This window comes from Terrapene carolina, unplaced genomic scaffold (assembly GCF_002925995.2).
Source record: "Terrapene carolina triunguis isolate 2854851 unplaced genomic scaffold, T_m_triunguis-2.0 Scaffold89, whole genome shotgun sequence".
NCBI lineage: Eukaryota > Metazoa > Chordata > Testudines > Emydidae > Terrapene > Terrapene triunguis.
The window spans coordinates 31,129,799-31,137,438 of record NW_020664440.1 but is presented as its reverse complement, the minus strand read 5'-3'; the positions used below and the strand labels follow the sequence as shown (position 1 = coordinate 31,137,438).

Sequence of the window (7,640 nt, the reverse complement as noted above, 5' to 3'; positions counted from 1 at the left end):
GGGGGGGGCTGGCTTTCCTATCCTGTATCCCCATCCCCTGCACTCCCCCAGAGCTGACAACTCCCAGGTAAGGCAGGGTTCCGGTGAGATGCCAGGGGATGCCTTGAGGTCTAGTCTCCTGTCCTGACACAGTTGCAGGGCTCACTGCCCTGCTGTCCCACTGCCTGGTCTCTGAATGCCCCCCTTGTCAAAGATCCACAGGCTCGGGGCTGTACCCCTGCTTTGGAACAGTCTCTTGGAGGAAGTGCCAGACCCTAGGGCTCTCACTCTTCCTCCAGGGCAGGCCACAAGGCCTCCCGCCTGCTGAAACTCACCCTTTAGGGTCCAGCCCTCCTGCTTCCCCCTGAGCTCTGCCCAGCGAGTCCAGCTGAGACAGGCTCCTGGCAGGGCTTTGGCCACCCCTCAGGGGCTGATGCCCCTCAGCCGGCATTTCCAGTGACCCTCGAGCAGCATCCCCAGGGCAGCCGGTTTATTAGTCACCTGGCACCAGCAGAGGCAGCCTGTGGCTTAGCACAGAGAGCTGAAGGTTAAAGCACAGTCCATTCTGCTCAGCCCAGAGCCCGGCCCCGGGGTCAGGCTCTGTCTGTCTGTCTGCCCGCCTCAGTCTGTTCCCAGGTGGGAGCTGCCAGCTTCCTCCAGCAGCCAGCGCTTCTTCCCCAGCCCCCCCTCCAGTCCTTTCTTCTCCACCTGGGGTCTCAGCTCAACTTCCCTGCTGAGAGGTGGAGAAATCCATCTCCCTCTGGGTCCTTGGCTGCTCTAGGTGGCATTAGCCTGGTGATCAGGTTTGCCATTCTCTTCTTGGATTTGCCATTGATTTGGGGTTGGTTGTGACTCATTCAGGCTCAGACAGCAAGGTGACATTCATACCTATGTCTGCCAGCCTGCCCTGAGAGCAGGCAGTCCTTTCTTCCCCATTGGGGTGCCATGCAAAATACTGGGTAAACACATAGGCTTCATAAAACTGTTACAGAAAATTCCCACTTTGTCACTCACCCTCATGGGCCAGGCCTCCTCCAGACCTTTACCTCTCCTGGGGAGATGGCAGCACACTGCAGATGAACCATGCTCCCCCGCAGATGCTTCCTTGGGAGCCTGTGGCCAGAGATACACAACACCCAGATGGCTTTCTGAAACCAAAGTGGTGTGCAGCTAGCAAGAGGTTCAATGCATCGGAGATGAAAGATGTTTACAGTCTGCACACGTGTCTATCTGGAGCTTGTCTACACAGGAACGCTAAGCCAGATTGAGGGAGTGGGTGAATTGAAAGCGGACTAGCTATTCCTGATTAATTCTGTATGGGGAGGGGACACTGATTCCAGATTAAGAGCATCCACAGATACAAACCCTTACCAGCCCCTTCTCCCCCAGAAAACTAGGCAGGGCTAGTTTCTCCAGACGCACTTGATTTGGTCCCCCTTTAAGCCCTGCTAGGATCTTTTGTTCTCCCGGGTCTGCTCTAGTCAAACCAGGAAGACTGGAGCCGGAATCCTCAGTGCTAACAGACTTGACATGTTGTCCCTTAGCAAGATGGGAGCACTTCGGGAGAAGTGGCTTGGTGGAGCTGTTCTCTGCCCATGCCCTGATGCTGTCCAACCCGCTAGTTCTCATGGGAGACTTCAATCACCCTGATATCTGCTGGGAGAGCAATACAGCGGTGCACAGACAATCCAGGAAGTTTTTGGAAAATGTAGGGGACAATTTCCTGGTGCAAGTGCTGGAGGAACCAACTAGGGGCAGAGCTCTTCTTGACCTGCTGCTCACAAACCGGGAAGAATTAGTAGGGGAAGCAAAAGTGGATGGGAACCTGGGAGGCAGTGACCATGAAATGGTCAAGTTCAGGATCCTGACACAAGGAAGAAAGGAGAGCAGCAGAATACGGACCCTGGACTTCAGAAAAGCAGACTTTGACTCCCTCAGGGAACTGATGGGCGGGATCCCCTGGGAGAATAACATGAGGGGCAAAGGAGTCCAGGAGAGCTGACTGTATTTTAAAGAATCCTTATTGAGGTTGCAGGAACAAACCATCCCGATGTGTAGAAAGAATAGTAAATATGGCAGGCGACCAGCTTGGCTTAACAGTGAAATCCTTGCTGATCTTACAAGAAGTGGAAGATTGGACAAATGACCAGGGAGGAGTATAAAAATATTGCTCAGGCATGCAGGAGTGAAATCAGGAAGGCCAAATCACACTTGGAGTTGCAGCTAGCAAGAGATGTTAAGAGTAACAAGAAGGGTTTCTTCAGGTATGTTAGCAACAAGAAGAAAGTCAAGGAAAGTGTGGGCCCCTTACTGAATGAGGGAGGCAGCCTAGTGACAGAGGATGTGGAAAAAGCTAATGTACTCAATGCTTTTTTTGCCTCTGTCTTCACGAACAAGGTCAGCTCCCAGACTACTGCACTGGGCAGCACAGCATGGGGAGGAGGTGATCAGCCCTCTGTGGAGAAAGAAATGGTTCGGGACTATTTAGAAAAGCTGGATGAGCACAAATCCATGGGGCTGCATCCGAGGGTGCTAAAGGAGTTGGCGGATGTGATTGCAGAGCCATTGGCCATTATCTTTGACAAATCATGGGGATCGGGGGAGGTCCCGGATGACTGGAAAAAGTCTAATGTAGTGCCCATCTTTAAAAAAGGGAAGGAGGAGGTTCCGGGGAACTACAGGCCAATCAGCCTCACCTCAGTCCCTGGAAAAATCATGGAGCAGGTCCTCAAGGAATCAATTCTGAAGCACTTAGAGGAGAGGAAGGTGATCAGGAACAGTCAGCATGGATTCACCAAGGGCAAGTCATGCCTGACTAACCTGATTGCCTTCTATGAGGAGATAACTCGGTCTGTGGATGAGGGGAAACCAGTGGATGTGTTATTCCTTGATTTTAGCAAAGCTTTTGATACGGTCTCCCACAGTATTCTTGCTGGCACGTTAAAGAAGTATGGGCTGGATGAATGGACTATAAGGTGGATAGAAAGCTGGCTAGATCGTCGGGCTCAACGGGTAGTGATCAATGGCTCCATGTCTAGTTGGCAGCCGGTATCAAGCGGCATGCCTCAAGGATCGGTCCTGGGGCCGGTTTTGTTCAATATCTTCATTAATGATCTGGAAGATGGCATGGACTGCACTCTCAGCAAGTTTGCAGATGACACTAAACTGGGAGGAGTGGTAGATATCCTTGAGAGTAGGGATAGGATACAGAGGGACCTAGACAAATTAGAGGATTCTAAGAAAGAAACCTAATGAGGTTCAACAAGGACAAGTGCAGAGTCCTGAACTTAGGACGGAAGAATCCCATGCACTGCTACAGACTAGGGACCGAATGGCTAGGCAGCAGTTCTACAGAAAAGGACCTAGGGGTTACAGTGAACGAGAAGCTGGATATGAGTCGACAGTGTGCCCTTGTTGCCAAGAAGGCTAACGGCATTTTGGGCTGTATAAGTAGGAGCATTGTCAGCAGATCGAGGGACTTGATCATTCCCCTCTATTCGACATTGGTGAGGCCTCATCTGGAGTACTGTGGTCCAGTTTTGGGCCCCACACTACAAGAAGGATGTGGAAAAATTGGAAAGAGTCCAGCGGAGGACAACAAAAATGATTAGGGGTCTGGAACACATGACTTATGAGGAGAGGCTGAGGGAACTGGGATTGTTTAGTCTGCAGAAGAGAAGAATGAGGAGGGATTTGATAGCTGCTTTCAACTATCTGAAAGGGGGTTCCAAAGAGGATGGATCTAGACCAGGCCTGCACAACATGCGGCCCGAAGGCCGCATGCGGCCCGCGTGGGCTCACTGTGCGGCCCGCAGGGGGTGAGTAGGCAAGCTGGAGGGGTGGGGGGCTGAGGAGACGAGCGGGCGGGCAGTGGCGGGGGGGGGGAGGTGAGCCGGCGGGGGGGGGGGGGGGGGGGGGGGGGGGGGGCGGGGGGGGTGGGGGGCTGAGGAGGTGAGCGGCGAGTCGGTAGCTGACCTGTTCTACTGATCTGGTCTGGCTCCCATCCCCTCTCCAAGGATTGCAGCTGTCTGGAGGTGCTACCTTCCACGCCTTCTTCATTCACACCTCATTCATTCAACAGGGCAATTGATTACAAAGTGGGGGGAAGATCTTATTTTACTTCTAGCAAAAAGACATTTTTCTTTTACCTTGATTATACTACCTTAGGGGCCAGCTATAACATATTACCAAGGTTCAATACTGCTGTTTCAGCAGGGTGACGCTGGGGAAGGAGGGTTTTTTCCCAGGGGGCAGGCGGCGCTGGGGGGGGGGGGTGTGTTTCGGGGGTGGCTGGGTGGTGCTGGGGGGGGGGGGTTCGGCAGGGCTGGGGAGGTTCGGCCCTCAGCTGTTTTCTTTGGAGTAATATGGCCCTCGCCACTTTACGAGTTGTGCAGGCCTGATCTAGACTGTTCTCAGTGGTAGCAGATGACAGAACAAGGAGTAATGGTCTCAAGTTCCAGTGGGGGAGGTTTAGGTTGGATATTAGGAAAAACTTTTTCACTAGGAGGGTGGTGAAGCACTGGAATGGGTTACCTAGGGAGGTGGTGGAATCTCCTTCCTTAGAGGTTTTTAAGGTCAGGCTTGATAAAGCCCTGGCAGGTATGATTTAGTTGGGAATTGGTCCTGCTTTGAGCAGGGGGTTGGACTAGATGACCTCCTGAGGTCCCTTCCACCCCTGATATTCTATGATTCTATGACTCAAACCAATCTGTGCCTTCAGGCCAGGCAGGAAATGACTTTTCTGTCCCATGGGGCTTTTGGCAATCATGTGCATTTGTCCCCGAAGAAGTCAAAATGTGGACAGTGCACAAACGAGGGAAAACCCGTCAGTTGGGGAAATGGAAATCGCTCAGCAGAGGAGACAGGTTCTGGAGCAGCCTTGTGGCGGCATGTGGCTCTCCGATTTGAAGATGGAACTGGTTCTGTTTTTGACCCAAATTCTCTGATGGCGGTGCCTGCAATAGCAGGGTCTGGACTCGGTGATCCAGGGTCCCTCCCAGCCCTGTGGCCCTGTGGTTTTGATTGGTTTTCCTTCTCTTTTGTAACCTTTGGTCTGAATTAAGTTAATTTGGAAATGGAAATTCATTTTGAGCCAACCCCCCGAATCTTTCTAGTTCAAAAGTATCAACCATTTGGAAGCTTGTTTCTGACATTTTTTTGAACCGGGGAATTCGTTGGAGCCTCCCTGACCCCAGGGACACATTGAGCTTTGACGAATGGGCTCTTTTGGCAATGAAATATTTCATCAAAGCGTTCCTGACCAGCTGGAAGAGTCAGCCAGGCAAAGGGTCATCTGGCAAAGCTGGATTCATAGAGTCCAAGGCCAGAAGGGACCATTGTGATCATCTAGTCTGACCTTCTGCAAAACCTCCTGGATAGGCCTTTACTGAATTCATTGCTGTGTGAACTAGAGCAGATCTGTTAGAAAAACATCCCAGCTTGATACCCACAGCTCTTGGTAAGCCAGTGCCATCCCCCTGCCAGGCCACTGTACAGTAGCCATACATCACAGCCCTGGAGCCCTGCCCCTGAGCCAGCATCTCCTGAGAATAGGGCCGAGTTAGCCAGGCTGGCCCCCAAGCAAGTAAACAGCAGGGGGCCGGTGACTGTGGTCCTTTGGGAGGGCAGTCCCTGCAATCACAATGGAGCGATAGGGGGTGGGGGTAGAGCGGGAACGGGATTTAAAACCCCCAAATTAATTTTGGGGAGAGGCATTCACGTCACTGTCACACACACAACTGGGGGGGGGGGGGGGGGGTGGGGGGAGGGGGACAGGCCTGGGGAACAAGAGAAGGATGGGCAGGCGAGGGAGGAGGATGAAGTGTGGTGGGTGAGGAGGATGGAGGGGAGGTAGGCAGGGCCTAGTGCTGGGGAGGGTTGAGGGGGTGGGCAGGGCCTGGGACTGGGAGGTAGGCAGGGGGCTGGAGGAGGATGGAAGCAGTGAGGGCAGGGATGGGGCACAGGGCAAGGATGGATGGCATGGGCAGGAGCTGCAGCTGAAGAAGGGGTGGGAAGGGGATGGGGAGGATGGATGGGTGGGCTGGGCCTGGTGGTCAGGTGTGGAGGGCAGGGGCTGGAGAAAGATGGAAGGGTGCAGGACCTGGGGGCTGGAGAAGGGGGGGCAAGGGGAACATGGGTGGGTGGGCAGGGGTCCAGAGGAGGATGGAGTGGGCAGGCCAGGGGCTGGTGCTGTGCTGCCTGGATCAGGGTGTAAGGTGTCGTTATTCACCTCCAGGGTCACCCTCCCCAGGAGCTGTTGCCGCAGCAGCCACAGGATTTTTCTTCCTCCTCACACCCATGTGTATGAAAAATAAAAATCGCTGACAAAGTCATCTTCCTGTTGCCATGGCAACCAGAGCAGTAATTAGACCAGCCTGATTTCCCATCCTTGAGAGAGAGGCTGGGGGGGAGGGTAGGTTTTGGTGCGGGGGGGAATGACTCAGAGATGAAAGGCAGGGAGTTTAAAGGGGATTCTATTTGCGGTGGGTTTTTCTGTCCTCTGGCACCCAGGCGCCCATCCGGAGAGTATTCTCTGCCCGGTGGGGGCACAAGGAAGGGACAGTGGCATAGCCCCACCACAGACAAGACGTGCTGGGCAGAGAGGGGAATAGAACCTAGAAACCTGGCTCCCAGCCCCCCTGCCCTAACCCACTGGACCCCACTCCCCTCCAAGAACTGGGGATAGAACCCAGGAGTCATTTACTCAGTCCACTAGAAGGTGCTGGATACGAACAGCTCCTCGTCCCAGGTCCCCGGCAGTTCATCCGTCCTGGGTGCTTATCCACTCCCTCCTGTTTAGGAGTGGGGAGGCTCAAATCTGAGTGTGGGATCCCTGCTTTGGGGGGCTCCCCAGGCTGGACCTATGGGGACAATGCCCTCCATGCTCCATATATAGACATAGGTGCAGTGACCTCTTGTTATGGTGCTGGTTTGCAGTTGGACTACAACATGCATCCATGGCTCCTCCATGTCGCAGGGGGACAGCCGGCCGTGGGGCTCGGGAGGCAGTGGTAGGCAGGGGCTGGGCACAGTTGCACGGCAGGGACAGTGAGTCTCATTAGTGGGTTGGGGCCTGGCCAGGATACTGATGGGATTAATGCACTGTCCGTACCCATTTGGGAGGGATTTATGGCTGTCATGAGGGGCCAGCACTGGGCACGGGAATGCTGGCACCGAGCCATGAGACCAGAGCTCCATCACACAGGACTGCCTCGGGTGTGTTTTGCTATGTGACAGCCACGGCACAGACCCCTCCCCCAACCGAGATCTGGTCCCCATCAGGCTGGGCACTGCACAGACCCCCCAACAGAGATCAGGTTCCTGTCGTGCCACATGCTGCACAGACCACCTGACACTCAGGGGCCCTGTCGCACTGGACAGCACACAGACCCCCCCACAGAGAGCGGGGTCCCCACCGTGCCAGGCATTGCACAGACCCCCCCACAGAGAGCGTGGTCCCTACCGTGCCAGGCATTGCACAGACCCCCACACACACAGAGCGGGGTCCCCATCGTGCCAGGCATTGCACAGACCCACACACACACACACACACACAGAGCGGGGTCCCCATCATGCCAGGCATTGCACAGACCCCCCCACAGAGAGCGGGGTCCTCACATGCCAGGCATTGCACAGACCCCTACACACAAAGTGGGGTCCCC

At 54.5% G+C, this 7,640-nt stretch overlaps 1 protein-coding gene across 11 annotated transcripts in view; it reads left to right on the top strand.

Moving 5' to 3' along the window:
* The window catches only part of NRXN2 (neurexin 2), a 305,564-nt gene that overhangs the window by 276,516 nt on the left and 21,408 nt on the right, over window positions 1-7,640 (top strand). The window lies entirely within an intron of this gene.